At 38.2% G+C, this 16,991-nt stretch overlaps 1 long non-coding RNA gene across 6 annotated transcripts in view; it reads right to left on the bottom strand.

Moving 5' to 3' along the window:
• LOC105499189 (uncharacterized) overlaps positions 1-13,354 on the bottom strand; it is a 136,824-nt gene extending 123,470 nt beyond the window's left edge. For 3 of the 6 annotated variants that reach the window (XR_011616934.1, XR_011616932.1, XR_011616935.1), the window contains exon 1: positions 13,094-13,322. This is a non-coding gene — a long non-coding RNA (uncharacterized lncRNA). Of the gene's footprint in view, positions 1-13,093 lie in introns of all 6 variants that reach the window. The other 3 variants (XR_011616931.1, XR_011616933.1, XR_011616936.1) reach the window with 2 other exon arrangements.
• Between the last annotated feature and the right edge of the window lie 3,637 nt (positions 13,355-16,991).

Genomic DNA, 16,991 nt, shown 5'->3' with positions numbered 1-16,991 from the left:
GAAACCAGGGCAGGAAAAAACTGACAGGGAGAAAGTGTTTTCAAAGGAAACAGGGACAAAGCAGGTCCATTTTCAGCTCAGTCTGAATGCTCATTTATGTTGTCTCATCTTTCCTGCTATACTAAAATCACTTTTATTCATTCACTCATTAAATATACATTTACACAATGCCCCCTAGGCCCAAGGCCTGTGGAGGTCGTAATTAAAAAGCCGTACTTATTGCTCTGTATCAGGGAGGGTTCTTCAGTTGCAATCAAACAGAGAAAAAAAAAATATGTATATATATATATATATATATATATATATATATATAAAACTCTAGCTAACTTACTCAAAAAGAGACTGCTGTTAGGGTATAGGAAAGTGGAAATGGGCTGAAAGGCTAAGGGGAAACTCAGGATTTAGAAACGATGCAGAATGTGGTTGCAGCAGATGAGAATCTGGAAGTTTAGTAGTAGACATTGTCTCCAGTTGTACCCAGATCCTACTGTGAGAGTGAACGGATCACAACTATTAATAAAGTGGTACCAAGAACACTGAAGTTCAGAGAGAGGGCAATGAAATGCTGGAGTTTTGAGAGAACGGTTAAGGAAGGCTTCACTGCAAAGGGTGATGGCATCAGAAAAGTTTCGTCTTGGCATTGAAAATCATTCTTGTTTATGGTATCCTTTTGGTTTTTTTGTTTGTTTGAATTTTCAGAGACAGGGTCTCACTCTGTTACCCAGGATGGAGCGCAGTGGTGCCATGTCAGCTCACTGCAACCTCTGCCTCCTAGGTTCAAGTGATTCTCCTGCGTCAGCCTCCCAAACAGCTGGGACTGCAGGTGCCCACCACCACGCCTGGCTAATTTTTGTATTTTTTGGTAGAGACAAGGTTTCGCCATGTTGGCCAGGTTCAAACTCCTGACCTCAAGTGATCTGCCCGCCCCAACCTCCCAAAGTGCTGAGATTACAGGTGTGAGCTACTGCGCTTGGCTCCTTTTGCTGTTTCGTGAGTTCTGACAGTCCATGGAGATCATCTTTCTTATAGCCAGGAGTAACTCATTCCTAAGAAAATAGATTTAAAAACAGGGCACTGTCAGTTCTGTGTTCTGTACAGTTGTCCCCTACAGATTCCTTTTGGTGGAACCCCAGAGTGAAACCACCATACATTGGAATCTAATATATAATGAGTAGGTCTTGTAATCGAGATGCATGAGGTGATGAGAAACACTTATTTTAGTTTGATTTCGCTTCATTTTTCTTTAAACTTGAGAACAAATGTTACATGCCTTTGGGGAATTTTAAATTCAAGATGTTTAAGTTGCAGCACTTTCACTTTAAGACATGTGAAGTAGAAATAGACTGGAAAAGATGCCCCTTAAAGCCAGTGAAATCAAATAATGCAGCGAAAGTGTCTAGAAGAGATCCTAACACCAATTCTGAGATAGTCAAGGATGAACTCAAAGACTGTAGGTAAAGAACATTAAGACCTGTTTATTCAATAAATTCATAGTGACCACCTGCTGAGTACAAAATCCCCTGGTACGAAAGCAAGGGAACTATAGTTGAGGACATCTGGGGCCACTCTGCCTAGGGACAAAGCATCATGTGCTGAAGTGTCTTCTGGGTGCTACTGGCCAGCAGCAAAGAACATTAAGGATAGGAGAACACCCAAAGTACGTTCTTAAGAAATAACGATGATTTTGTCATTTCTCAGCCTCACTTCAGAGTAAATAAGGGGCTTATTGAAACACCTCTGTTTGGGGGACTGAGACAAGGAGCAATGTCTATTATAAAATTGTTCCAAAGCAGTTGCACTATCAGATGTTAGCCAGGTTTCATATGGAACAAGGAGGTAGAAAGAGAACCTCTCTGTAGGGGGGTTGCACAGCCCAAAATACAGAAGGTAGGAATGGGTGGGTGAGGGGTGGAGGCTGATGGGCCTCCTCTGGCTGGATATGAGAGGTGATAAAAGGGCAGGGAAGGGAGGGGAACAAAGGTAGTTCTGAGATGTCACAGCAGAGAGAAAGTGGTAGATACTGCATAACCATTGAATCATTAGTTCTCACAGCAGGCATATAAAATACAAAATCTTATCTCCATTTTACAAATGAGAAAACGATGCTCTGAAAAAAATATATCCAAGTTTCTACAGTAAATAAATAGTAGTATTTGCTCATTTGGATCTATGTGGCACCTTTTTTCATTCCAGCATCACATCACATTAAAATTATTTGTGTCTTTTTCTTTCCAAAAATATATTATCTCCTTGAGAAAAGTGCCCATATTTTACTGTTACTCATACATTTACAACAGAACACGGCATATCATTCTGATTTTTTCCAAAATGTTGTTTGGTGATAGTGTAAGAAGAGATCTCTGAGTTTTCTTCCAAACTTGTTTTCTTGTTCTAAAACTTCTGACCTGAAGACCTTAACTATGCATAGCCATTCTTACTCTTCTTGGTGTTACATACCACATCGTTATGGTCACTGTGACTACATGGTGCAAGTTACTACCAACCTTCTGATTTACTGCCAAAGCTCCCTGCCTATTCTTCCCATTGCTAAGTTTGTCTCTGCACAGTCTTTCTTAACCCAACATCAAGAATGAGCCAAAGGAAGTATCCCAGATAACATTACTCCTCTGCTCAAAACCCTGCAGTGGGCATCTCATGTCATTCAGACTAAAAGTGCCTACATTGACTTAGAAGGCCTTACATCATCTATTCCAAGCCAATCTTCTCTCACTAAGGTTCCTCTCACTTAATCCAAGTCCCCAGATTACAGCCCTAGATGATCATAAATCTCATATAAATGAACGAGTGAATTCTTTTTGGGGCGTAAGGTAAAATCAACATCCACCCTTCTCCAAATAACAGCACTACAGATTTCAGAGAACCTTCCAGGATTTTTCTTTCTGGATCTAATCACTTCCATCTCCTAATCACTCTTGTAGCGCAGTTTTCAGAGTCTTTCTTCTGAAGTTTCACTCTAGATTTTCCATGTCTTTCTCAATATGTGGTTTTTCAAACTGAATTCTACTCTAGGTGCAACATAACCATTCTAGAATAATATAAATCTCATCAAATCTTGGCCAACTGACTTAAAAAACAAATTACATACCCTGGTAATATCACTAAAACTAAAAAGTGAAATTGTTACGAACTATTTTTTAATTCACTGTGTATTAATTGTACGAAATTATTACTATGCTTTTTAAGAAGTGGTTTAATTGCCATCCACACATTGACTGGGGCCTATTTGTTATTCAGGTTTTGCCTCTGACTGTGGAAAGAAAGACCTTATTTTATGTATGTGTATATGTATGTATGTATGTATGTATATCAATTCACTGTTCCTCATTGTATTGAACTACACTCATGATTAGCCTGCTTTAGAGAAGTAGTATCCACTTGAGGTGATAGGACAGTCCTGGTGGGATCAGTGTGGATGTTTTAAGATTTCTGTGGAGTAAAGGCCATGAAGGAAACCCAGACACTGTCAAAGAGACCACTCGGTGTCCAGGCCTTTTGAGGTTGATGACCAGTTTGCTTATGACAAATGACTGACAGACTGTGAAACTACATGGAAGTTCTATACAGTCCACACATGGACACTGATTGATTAAATCAAATGCACGAGAAAGGGCATGATGTCTGAAGAAGCAAATGTATGCAGTTTTACCCCCTCCACAAAGATGTCTTAGATTAAAATACATGACAGATGGGGGAAATGATAAGTGATCTCAGACTACTGGCATACGTCTATGTGCCCAAGATATAGATGAGATGAAAAGCTTTTTAATTTTTCCCCAGCTATGATGGACTAATCAAAGGAGAGAACATTAATTTAAAAAGAAATGTAAATTGCTTTATAAGGACAGAACACCAAATCTGGAATTACTGAGGCACAGTACACACATGTTGTGAGAGAATAGCTCTCTTTACATTTTGTTCTTAGCAACCAAAGCAGGCAGAAGTTATTCTGGACCTTGTCTGGGGCTGGAGCCAAGTATGACATGTAGGAAAGAAATCGGCAAACGTCTAGGGTCGACTGATCATTATATATTCAGATAAGAAATGCTCCTCAGGGTATATGTGGGGAAATAGCATCTCAAAAAGTTAATGCACTTTTTTAAAGTCTAGTTTTAAGAGTGTAAAATATGCCATAAATTGAAGCAAGAACGTTATCAACAGTAGTCCTGAAAACCTACTACTATGAAAAACCAGGAAATATTGCATTTAATTGGAAGATGTGAGGAATGCATGCTAACTATAGTCACTCTAATAGAATCCTAGGATTCAGAGCCAGACATGCAAAGACAGGGAATAGTGAAATGCCAAAATAAGTAGGTGTAATCTCAAGTATTGGGAAATTTAAAACAATGTGTCAACTGAGTGGACTGGTCTTACAAGAAGAATAGCTAGCCCTTGCTGAAATAATGGAGTGAAAATATATTTTTTTAAAATCCAAAGAATTCCCCCAACTACCACATTCCTTGGTGCTTTTACATAATTTAAAATTATTCATTGATGAAAAAAGATAATGACGAAGATGGTGATATTTCCCGTGGTTTCACTGGTAGATTATGATTATCAACTAAATCTTTTCTGGTGTGGTGAAAATTTAGCCACTTCTGGAGGATTCACAGCATGGAGGCATGGGATGAGTAAATCACTTGACCATAGCGTATTCTAGTTCAAATGGGAAAGAAAGGAAATAACATTACGTCTTCGTGTTTATCAGGAAATCAATTATCCTGCTCTATCCATCCCTCTGTTGAAACTGTAATTCAAAATACACACTCAAAGCCCTACCTCCTCTGAAAAGCTTTCTCAATATTAATTATTATGGTTCATGTTCATAGGATCAGCTATCTCACACATGTACACATACAACATATTCACACACAGTAAAATATACATGTTCATACCCGCTTTACACCTTCTTTACCCTTATTATTCATGTTTTCTTCATTTGTCATGCCTCATGTAGTATATCCTCATCACAGCTTCTACTGATGTTGTGAAAACATAGTTTTCTTTGAACAAATTATCCAGTAGTTTCTCATCTTCAGAGGAAGACTCTTCTAGTGACCCACAAGACCTTACTCAATCTCCACCTTCGCCACTTTGCAATCCTTATCTTTCTGATCTTCTGTATCCTACCCTGGCCTTCTTTCTACCCTTCAAACACACTAAACATATGCATGTCTTAGGCTCTCTGCCAAGAACACTCTTCCTTCAGTTATCTATCTACAAGATGTCTTCCTTCCTTTAGTATTTGCTCAAATGCCCCACTCCTGAGTGAGAGCATCCCTGACAACCTAAATTAATATCACCCATCACTCCAGATCCCCATTTCCTGGTTCATAGATCTCCATAGCACTTACCTAATATACATTGCTTACATATGTTTTGCTTTTTTTCCTTCTAACTTCTCCCACCCAATTGTGCAACTAGAATAGAGCTCCACAATGGCAGTAACTGTGTCCATTTTGCTGACTGTTATACCCCTAGAAAAATGCACATTCACTGAGTTGATTGGGCCCACCTCCCCATTCACTCACTGACAACATTATGATAAGGTGTTATTCCTGTTTTTTGTTTTTGTTTGTTTGTTTTTACATATTAGGAAAGGAAACCAAGAGGCTAAGTAACTGACCTCAGATTACAAAGGGAAAATGGAGATTGAATCCAGGGAAGTCCAACTTAGATGCTTTACACTTACAGGTTCACAGGCAGAAATGTCCTAGGATCTTCACAACAACAGTACTTATAACACCTTCAAGCTGTATATTTAAATGCCCATCAGCAGCAGAGTGAAAATATCCACACAATGGAACACTAAAAAATGAACTGTTGGGGTCTGTGTCGGGGGTGGTGGAGAATGAAAGAACACACAAAAGACAAAGACACACAGAGAACATGGCGGCCGCGCTCAGAGCCTCCGCCTCACTTTATTTATACTCCATAAACCCCACGTCAGCAGAAAGAACGCAATGCAAAACAAACTTTCTTTTCCCAGATGTAACCTTCTACTCAGTTCTTTGTTTCTATGCTCTTCCTTATCTGCCCGCCTTCTTGGTGCCTACGGGAGTTCATTAAAAGTTCAATTGGAGATACTGTCCTTGAGCCCTATCTATTCTCAGCATACTGTTTTCAAAGGCCCCTTCCTTTCCCCCCCCCCTTTTTTTTTTGTTTTGCCTCAATCCTAAAAAGGTAGTCCATATTTGTTTTTGTGGTTTTTTTTTGTTTTTGGAGGCGACGGAGGGAGCATCGAATTACCAAAAGAAGTAGACCCAATTTAAGTGCCCAAAGTAATATACTTTCAGAGATTGTAGAAATCCATGTCTTTATCTGGGTCCATGGGTTAAAGGCAACAAGGCGCTGACCCAGCTCCTGAAGGGTTACAGTTCCAGACAACACATGTAATTGTTGTCGAAATGTTTTGGAAATGTTTTGAGTGAGTTTTTGGATGTTCAAACTAATATTTTTATGGCCTATTAATAATTTTTGGATTACGGTCCAATTTTGAGAGATGTTAAAAAGCACAGGCGTTACACAAAATTGAGTGGAGTTCCAATCACATTGTAATGTTATCCGAGTACTGAGGACAGTGAGCTGATCTCCAAGCCATGTCAAGGCTTGTTTCATGTTGTCCAATCTTTTAGTAAGTTGAGAATCAATGTTTTGTTGTTGAAGCCATAACCGGTGAGATTGTGTCATTGCTGTACAAATTCAGCATTTTGTATGTTTTGATGAAGAGCGAGCCCTGTTATGGCCGTAGTGGAGACGATGGCGACAAGGCTCATCACCGAGGCAATTATAAGTCCAAGGGCATGGAGGGTTTGCTGGAGAGAAGTTTAAATATAAGTCTCAAGAGGTCATGCCCCCCATGGTCGCGTAAGGTTAACAGGTAGCCAAATTTTTTTACGAACCCTGAGGATATAAATATCCTCAGTAAAGTTGTGCCACCAGGAATGATTGAGGCAAGACAAAAATGTACACGTATTTGTACAATTAACAATCCCCATATTATTATTCCATGTCAAATTTCCTGTTAATAATAGGTAGGGCTTACAGACACAAGCAATAATATATCAGGAGGTATTTCGATATAACCGAATATGAAAGGAGTTATTCGGGTTAGAAAGATTAAGGAGCATATTCCCCACAAAAATGCTAATGGCATTGCCTGCAGCTAACAACTTCCAAAGATGACTTTGTACTTAGGCCTCCTTCCTGCCATACCAAGGTTTTATTATTGTTAGCAGCAATACTTTTATTTACCCGGTGTCATTTTAAAGGTATGTGACTAAATTTTGTTTGAAAATTACCGTGTACACTTTAATCAGTTATTTGCATCCCATTGTATTCTAATAAATCCGGGGTTTATTTTTCCGACATTGTTGCCACTCTAGCACCTCAATATTAGGAGAAACCTCTGGAATAGGACAAAAAGGTAAAGAACTAGGAATAGTTTCATTACTATATACAGAATGATTATAATAACAGTATTAGTAGCCACCTGACTATGATTATAGTGAACAACCCAGGCTTCATGCGATTTTCGGAGACAATGAGAACTATTTCCCATGCATATTGGAAGTTCTTCCACTCCAAATTGGTATGTGTTGTTTATAATTTCCGTTTCCCGTTTTATATTGTCCTTGTCTATATAGGGGGACAGCATCCAAGTAGTGTCATTGGTGAAAACCTTAATTTCCACCTCTCCCCAGGCGACTCCCTGATACAAGGGTGGAAAGGGAATATAAGTGCAATATTTATACAAAGCCTCACTAAGGGAAATAAGTCCCCCACCGAGGCACATCCAACAAAAGAAGAAATGCATGCTGAATCCAGTTTTTTTTTCAACAGGGTTTCAATTATCTTGTAGGAAACCACTCAGGTCCGCTCCCTGTAAGGACAAGAGCATAGCCCTGTCCCTGTTTTAGAACTTGCCCTAGAACATACTTACCTTCTTTATTAGGATACCAAATCTTTAAATTGTCAGCGGGGACTATCACCGAGGGAGGTGAGGAAAGATGGGTTACGACAGCAGAGTCTTGCAATTGTCTCCATTGGTTTAAAAAATAATTAAGGTAAAAAGAACCTTCAAAATCAAAAAAATTAAGGTAGAAAGGTTAACCTTCAAAAAAATCTGGTTTTTTGGGGGGCTCATTTCCCCCTTTTTTTGTTGTTTTAGCAGTTGAGTTTTTAAGGTTAAATTTGTGTGCTTAATGATGGCTTGACCTTGACTGTTGTCCAGGATACCGGTGATATGTTAAATATTGTATTGTTGTAAGAAAACTTGTAATTTATGAGAGACATAAGTAGGGGCATTATTAGTTTTAAGTATAAGAGGAATGCCCATGATGGCGAAACAAACTAAGAGATGAGTAATAACAGAAATGAGAAAAGGTATCAATGGTATGATGAACATTTTAATCGTCCAAAAGAAGGGACATCTCGTGGATTAACCCCAGGATGGAAGGATGGAATGCTTAAAGGAGCACAGGAAGGACAAGCTCGAATAAGAGAACGAGCTTGTTTATGAGTTAAATGAAACCATTGTTGAAGGTCAGAACTATTAGTGTGATGTAGAGTATATTTTTGTTTTGTAGTATGTAGGTGGCCGATTAAAAGCAAATTAATTTGAGTATTACCATGAACTAATGGTTTAGAAAGTTGAGAATGAGAACGAAGATGAGTGATGAATAAAGGAGCTCGATGTTGGCTTAAAGTAAAGGATAACAAAGAAAAGAATTTTTGAAGAGAAGTAGTAGTACAAAGAGGTAAAGTGGCCTGAGAAATATAAGAAGTAACATAAACGAGAATCACTAACAATGTTACAACCAGTAGTAGGGAAATTAAGTAAGACTATGAGAATAGCAAACAGTTTTTTCTATTGTACCGAGGGATAAGGATAAACTGTAACTCAAGATTGATGAAGTTTTTTGTCAAGAATCAGAAGTTGTAAGAAGATAAGTGATCTGACTATGAGTGAATTGAGAGATAATTAAGGAAGGATTTCCTCCCCAAAGTTGTCGACAGTGATGTCGTCTTTTGATGATTAGTTTAGTTAAACGATCGATAAAAGTAGTCAAGTATTTAGATGTTTTATTGGACAAAAAGATCTACTTTAGTGGCCGATTGGTCTGATGAATTATTTCTGTAGGAGAATGTAAAGTATGAAATAAACAAAAGGAAAGGGGAACATTAGGAAGGGGCCTTTTAAAGTTGTTTTTTTACAAGTTGGAGTTCCTGTAAAGCCAAAGGAGTTAAATGGCGTGAGTTGTCCAAGTGACTGTCTCTTTTTAGAATAGAAAAAAGATGTTATATTTTTAAAACAGAACGTATTGTTTGAAAGTCATTTAATATTTTGAAATGATTACATTGACTTTGAATTTTTTGGGGTCGAATATTTTGTGTTTTTAAGGTATAACCTAAATATTGAATAGGAAAATTTAGTTGAATTTTTTTGGGGGCAATATTAAGTGAATAGAAAGAAAGCTGAGTTTGTAATGATGTAAAAGGACAAGTTTTTGAGATAAGGTAGGGCTGTTTAACATACCTTGAGGTAAAACTTTTTATTGATATCGAGAAAGTAGCTGAGAATTATTAAAAACAGGGACAGAGAAGATCCATACAATGATAAATTAACACAGTTGGAAACTGATTTTTTACAGGATTTAAAGTCCTATGTACGAATTTTTGGCATATAGTAGGGCTATTAAGTATACTCTGAGGAAGAAGTTTTTGTTGATATTTTTGAATGGGTTGTTTATTATTATATTTAGGAATAATAAAGGCAAACTTTTTACAATCTTGAGGTTGTAACTGAATAGAGAAAAAACAATTTTTGAGATTTATGACCATTAATTTTTAACTTTGTGGGATAAGGGCAGGATTAGGAAGACCAGGCTGTAAACTTTTCCAAGGTTTAATGTAAACATTTATAGTTTTAAGACAAGACAAAGACGGGAATTTCATGTAGAAATATGTGGCTTTATATTTCTTTTGGCCATTTGTTTTTTGACTTACTCTTTTAGAGTTTTAAGTATTTTTTTAAATAATGGTTACTGTTTTACCTAAATAGGAGTGGTGGCTATGAGTTTAAAGGATTGTAGTCCATTTTGAATATCATATTTTTGGCAGTTGAGGAAATATGAGGAATGTTTAAAAAAGTAGTAAATTGTTGTGAAAGATCTTGTTCCCAAAAATTAATATTGATAGGAACAATATAAAAATAAAAAAAATCACTTGACCTTGTTGACCTTTAGGACCGACACCGGTTAAAGGTTCTACGTCTTGATAAATTACAGTAGTACTTAAGTCAGTGAGTATAACTGAAACTTGTTTTTTTTATTGTATAGGCCACTAATTTAAACAAATAATAGACATATTTACCCCCGTATCAATTAACCCCTTAAAAACTATTTTATTAATGTGTAATGAATATAAGGGCTTTTGATTAGAAACTAAAGTTTTTCAAAAAACAGTTTTTTTTGTGTTACCAAACCCTCCCTATTGAGAATACGTTTCCCTGTCTCTAGGCATATAAATTGTGAGACTTGAACCATAATAAGAATTTTATTAGTAACATCATGTCCTTTTGGCAAAGGGTCACACACTTTAATAGCTAATTTATATACTTCTCTATTAGGAGACAAAGTATAAGGCTGAGTAATAGTTAAGTCAGTAGCGGCGCTCTGTTTAGTTGTCGCATAAGGTTAAGAAACTGGGGTAAGATGTGGGATCCTTAAGGAGGACTTGAATTTATTTTTTGATGTTGTAGGCCATCGTTTACTGGGTATTGTATGTAGATTTAGTCAATAATCTAAGGCTAAATGGATACTTGAAATTGGGATTGGATTTGGTGTTGAGATACAACTTTTACTTAGTTATTGATTTTTTTTTCCTCCGATTATTTTAAGGAGGGTGACTACCAATTTTGTACTTTATAGAGTAGTCTAGAGGAAAGGGTTAAGCATGTAAGCTCTGGGGACAGAAAGTTATATTTTTATTTTTAAAATATAATAGCTATATGACTTTGGATACATTTATAAAACTGTCTTAACTTTGTTTTTTTGTCTACAAAATGGTAATAATTATAAAATTTGTCAGTTTTAAAGGGATGTTGGAAGAACTAAATGTAAGTGAAGATTTTTTTACAGTAGTGGACACATAGTAAGTACTTAGTATACTATGGCTATTATTACTGTTATTATTGTTAATATTACGTCTATTTATTTTAGCTCTTTAATGTAACAAGTGTAGAACCATAATTTTACATCCTTTAGAGTTACGCTGATCTTGTATTTTTTGGTCCTTTGACTAGTTTAGTGATTTATTACAAGAAACCTAGTTAGTTTGTGTATTTTTTTTTTATATATTTTTTATTTGTAAAGACTGATAAACTAACTACATTTTTAGACCTGGTGACATAAATTGTTGGGACCCCAAGCCTGTGGGCCCCGGCTCTCATTTTTCAGGAGAGGAGACAGTAAATTTTCACTTTTATTAGTTTTGAAATGACATTTATTTGTCCAATGTCGACCTTTACCACAACATTTGTATACCTCTGAAGCCAGCTTTCTGCCTTGAGAGATAAAAGTGTTTAATTTTTATGACTTTTTTTTTTTGAAATGTTTAGGTTTACCACACTAAAAGCAAACACCTTGTTTGTTATTTCCTTTTAAGGCTTTAGACAAAGCTCCAGCAAATAATTGAGTATTATAAATAGCCCCTCTAACACTAACACAAGTTTTAATATATTTATCTAAATTGGCCCCATTGGCCTTTAACGATTTTAACAATTTTTGACAGTCAGTATAAGCATTTTTAAAAGACAACGTTTGTAACAAAATTTTTGAAGTAAGGTCAGCACCCACAATTTTTAATTGTTATTTTTACCTTATTTTAGGCCCTTAAAAACAAAGTCTTGATTTGAGTAAGGGCAACATTATCTAGACCAGCCTGAGTATTAAAAGTAGCATATTGGCCCGTGCCTGTGAGTTGTTCCTCAGTGGCTCCTGGGGGATCACACATAACATTTTTTTTAGCCTGTACATGCACCTTGTTTATTTACCAGCTGTGTAATTGTAACTACTGAGAACGATCAAGAAAAGCCTTCCCCAAAGTCTTCCAGTCTATAGGAATTATCAAATTTTTTGATGAAAAATATCAAGAAGACCAAGGATAGGGGTTCATAGTTAGAAATGGCAGCTTTCATTTCTTTTAAAAATTTAATTTGTAAGGCATTGAATTGGACATTATTGTCACCATTTGAAAACTGAGCATTAGGAGCAAAAGAAGCACAAATAATTGGAAACAGATCCAGCTCCTTAAATTTTTTTTTTTTTTTTTCTCTTTTCTCCCTCCCCCAATGGCGGACAAGGCACTGAGAAAACTTTGCCAAACAAAGGTAAAGATAAGGAAGCCGGGGGGTTGGAGGCACTGGAAAATCCTCTTTTAACAGGGCAGAAGGAAAAGAAACAGGGAAAGCTCACAAAGGTGAATTAGAAGAATGTATCTGTAATATTTGTTGAAGCATTTCCATAATACACTGCATGTCAGAATTTCCCTTAGAAGAAGGAAGAGCTGGCTTTTTCTCTTCTCCCCCTTTTGCTACCCTGGCACAAATGGGCTCCATTTCAGATTTATTTTATTTTATTTTATTTTTCCAAATCCTCAGATACCTTTCCTCCTGTGGCTACCTTACCACACTCCGAATCAGTCTCAAGTAACTCTAATGTCTGAGTGATAGAGTTACACAAGGTCCACAATCTTAGAGGCATAATATCCCCTAACTGGAGCGCTCTAAGCAGAGCTTTTACTACCTGTAACCATTTTTTCCGATTCAGCTGCACTTTAGTCTGATACTGAAACCAGTAACAATGTTGTTCAACATGGGCAAACAATCGCTTCAAAGTCTTTTTCTTTCACTTTTACTCCCATAGACAGCAACAGTCCTTGAAACAGCCATAAATATTCTGAGGCCAGAGAGATGGAATTCCCATAATGAAAGCTTAAGAAGGTTCCCCTTAACAATATCCGGGCCTTACCCGCCCCTAGGGGGTTCCCCTTCTTGTTCTCCCCTACTCACCCGTGCTGACCCTGCTCGCTGCGCCACTTGTTGGGGTCCGTGCCGGGGGTGGTGGAGAATGAAAGAACACACAAAAGACAAAGACACACAGAGAACATGGCGGCCGCGCTCAGAGCCTCCGCCTCACTTTATTTATACTCCATAAACCCCACGTCAGCAGAAAGAATGCAATGCAAAACAAACTTTCTTTTCCCAGATATAACCTTCTACTCAGTTCTTTGTTTCCATGCTCTTCCTTATCTGCCCGCCTTCTTGGCGCCTACGGGAGTTCATTAAAAGTTCAATTGGAGATACTGACCTTGAGCCCTATCTATTCTCAGCATACTGTTTTCAAAGGCCCCTGCAATGAACATATTTTTGAGTAAAGGATTCTAGAAATATGAGTCTATATTGTATCATTTCATTTATGTATATACTGATGTATACGACATAAACCAAAAAACGGCAAAATTGAATTATGTCAGCAGAAGTCAGGATGGCGATTATTATCGTTGGGGGTGGCCGTAGTAGTGAGCAGATGGAAACAAGAGATGATCTTCTGGGGTGCTGCTAACATTCTGATTTTGTACCTTGAAGTAGGTATGTGAGCGCATTAAGCTTGTGAAAATTTATTGTTTTGTACCCTTATGATATATGCAAAATATTGCATGTGTATTTGCCATAGGAAGTATTCTTAGGGCCCGGTGTGGTAGCTCAGCCTGTAATCCCGGCACTTTGGGAGGCTGAAGTGGGCGGATCACGATGTCAGCAGATCGAGACCATCCTGGCTAACACCATGAAACCCCATCTCTACTAAAAAAAAAAAAAAAAAAAAAAAAATTAGCCAGGCATGGTGGCGGGCGCCTGTAGTCCCAACTACTTACGAGGCTGAGGCAGGAGAATGGCGTGAACCCGGGAGGCGGAGCTTGCAGTGAGACGAGATGGCGTCACTGCACTCCAGCCTGGGCGCAACAGAGCAAGACTCCCTCTCAAAAACAAAAACAAAAACAAAAACAAAAAAAGAATGCAAATGAAGTCCATTTGGAAAGGAAAATAGGCATTTTTCTAATAGACAAATAGGAGTTTGATGTTATTATGTAAAACTTACTAAGAGATGTGACTTTATTTTGTACCTCCAATGACTGAATGAGAACACTTCCATTTAAAAAATATATTTTATATATGCATACACATGCATAATATATATCCATATGCATGCATAATATATGTATCCATAAATATAATAACTCTGTGACCCAATAAAAAAGTCTGAGATTTATATTTGATAAGAATGCATGACTGTAAGTTGATGAAAGTAAGATTTAGATTTTATAGTAAGAATGGTATAATTGTCAATTACATGCAACATGGGAACCAATGACAACTAAACTTAACCATTAAATCTGAGCAAACTGAACTTCATCTCTCCTTTCAGACTCACAAAAATTTTGACTAGGACAATTGACAGCCCTAAACAGAGCATGTGGCTGGTTGAAAAGGGAAATAGCCATAGTCTTTTCTGACCTCTCATAGGGAACTTTTGGGTCTGTCTGCTTTATACTGTACTATGTTAAGACTCTACCTGCAGAGAGACAATAGGTAGAGTCTTAACAGAGGACAGTATAATGCAGAAAGATCCAAAGGCTCTTCTCTTTCTTTTTTCTTTCTTCTTTGCTCCTTCTTGCTCTTCTTTTCATCACCTCCATTATAATGTGGATGCTCCAGGAAGAACTCCAAATGCATGCGACTTTTTCTGTGTGGTCTCCTGCTGTAAGAGCAGTACCAATAAGACCTGACACATCAGTAACTGTATCTGGAATGGGCAAAAGAAGGGATGAATCCTTTAATGAATGCATGGACCTATCTTCTCTGCTAGTAAGAGTTGGGGCTGTTTGAGGAGCAGCAGCTCCGTGAAGTGTTACCCATTGGCTTAGATTCTGGGTAGCTAACAGGCCTCTGTTTCTCGCTGTTGTACCTCAGCCCCTCTAGTGACAGTGAAAGAGTTGACAAGATGTCAGCCAACCCTTATTGTTTATGCATGATCTCATTAGCAAAACTTTGGCCCAGCGTGACCTAATCCTTGCCAGAAAGGCTGTGATATATGAGGACCAGTACTTTGTCATTTGACGTTAGGCAATGGACAGATCACTTAGTACCTGTGGTGCCCGAAGACATACTCCCTTATGTTTTGAGGAGGTAGCTGGGAGAGCAAACTACACAGTGAGCTATGTGGGTCAGATAAGTCATTGAGAGCCCATCTTGGCTGCACATCTAGTTATTTATTTATGTTTTGTTTGCTAAAAATGCATTCATTGTGGCAGCCCTGGGACATGTGTCCCAGTAAATTGTAAAGTCAGACATGCTTGGAGCAAACCTGCTGAGATCCTTGGGGTCTGAGACTTCATTCCCTTTGATAAAAGGACAATGTTCTAACCTGCCCTCTTCCTACCCCTGCTCCCTGCCCCTTCCAAAAGGCAGCCTTGCCACCATGGTCTGGGCAGAGAAATTACTGAACACGTGAGAACTCTGAGCCCTAGGGAATAAGAGTAGGTGATTGACCAGACCATGGCCATGACCAGCATTAATTGTACCATTGTGTGATTTATAAGAAGAAAATCCCTTTTCCTCCAAGTTAAAGAGCTGCTAAAAGATGCTCTTTTCTCTGAACTTAAGCAGTCCATTGTCAGCTCCCATTTTCTCTCTTGTGATCACCTTTATGCAGTATACAAACTGTGCAAACTTGGTCTTGAGTTCTCAGCACAGTGTGGCTGGCTTAGGCTGATCCTGCGGAACTTGCAGTCATAAAGGAGCTATCTCAACAACCAGACTGGGCATGCTGAGCCACTGTGGACAGTGACTATGGAAGCATGGTGTCTTGAAAGGAATATTTCATCTAGAAACTAACACCTGATGCTGTCCCCTGCTTTTACAAGTGAGCAACCAGAGTCTAGAGAAAGCAAGTACTATAATTGTCGTGTTTAAGTTACTTAAAGAAGAATATAGCTCAGGTAGGGAGGCCTGCAAAAATTCATCCCCAATGTGCTCGACTAGACAAAAGAAAAAACGTTAACTACTATTTGGAAATAGATGATTCTTCCACTCCAAGCGCAATGGCTTACTGTTCAGAGAGAAAAAAAAATCCTCCATTGTTTCAATCATCCTCCTTATTAGTACTCTCCCATGACTAAGCCAGTCAGGGAAGAATCATCAGTAAATATTGCTTATTAAATGCTTGGGTCAGGTTATCTGCCTGTCAAGAGGAGGGGGTGGGCGTGTGTTGGGGCCATTGCTGCTGAGTGAGCATTCTTCGCCTCCCTGAATACTCCTCAGCGGCACCCAGCCTTTAATAAGCGTTGTGTTCATTGCCCTTTTTAAAATGATTGAATTATGGCTTTTTATGGCTCTATAAAAGCCTTTATTAATTTTGGGAAGCCGCTGCATCTTCTGATTCTGTCCAGTCCCTGCTGGGAGGTTAAATTATTCATGCAGATTCCAATTGGCTATGTTGATTGTGTTCTGAGAACAACAACATGCAGGGCTCTTTGTTTTCCATGAAGGTTGGGGGCAAGGTTAGGAAGAAGGCAAGAAGGGTGTGGGTATCCTAAAAGGCATTATTGCAAGGGCCTCATGGGGCCTGCATGGTGTGGGGAGAGAGGGCAGAAGGCCTTGGGGTGGTAAAGGGAATTGCTGGACAACCATCCAAGCTCGGGGAAAGAGATGAGGGACTTTAACAGTGTCCAGTCAAGGGAAGCACTCACATATATGTGAGTGTGCTCAGGCAAATGCCTATGTGTTAGCTTTTCTACCATGGCTTTTTAAAATACTTCTCAAAATGAGAATAAAATATTATTTTTATAGAGCTCTTTCTAGCTTACGATGTGCTTTCGAACATATTATCTCATTTTTATGTTGAGCGCCC

Source organism: Macaca nemestrina, chromosome 19, assembly GCF_043159975.1.
Source record: "Macaca nemestrina isolate mMacNem1 chromosome 19, mMacNem.hap1, whole genome shotgun sequence".
Classification (NCBI taxonomy): Eukaryota; Metazoa; Chordata; class Mammalia; order Primates; family Cercopithecidae; genus Macaca; species Macaca nemestrina.
The sequence above is the reverse complement of the archived record's forward strand: the minus strand, read 5'-3'. Positions and strand labels throughout refer to the sequence as shown.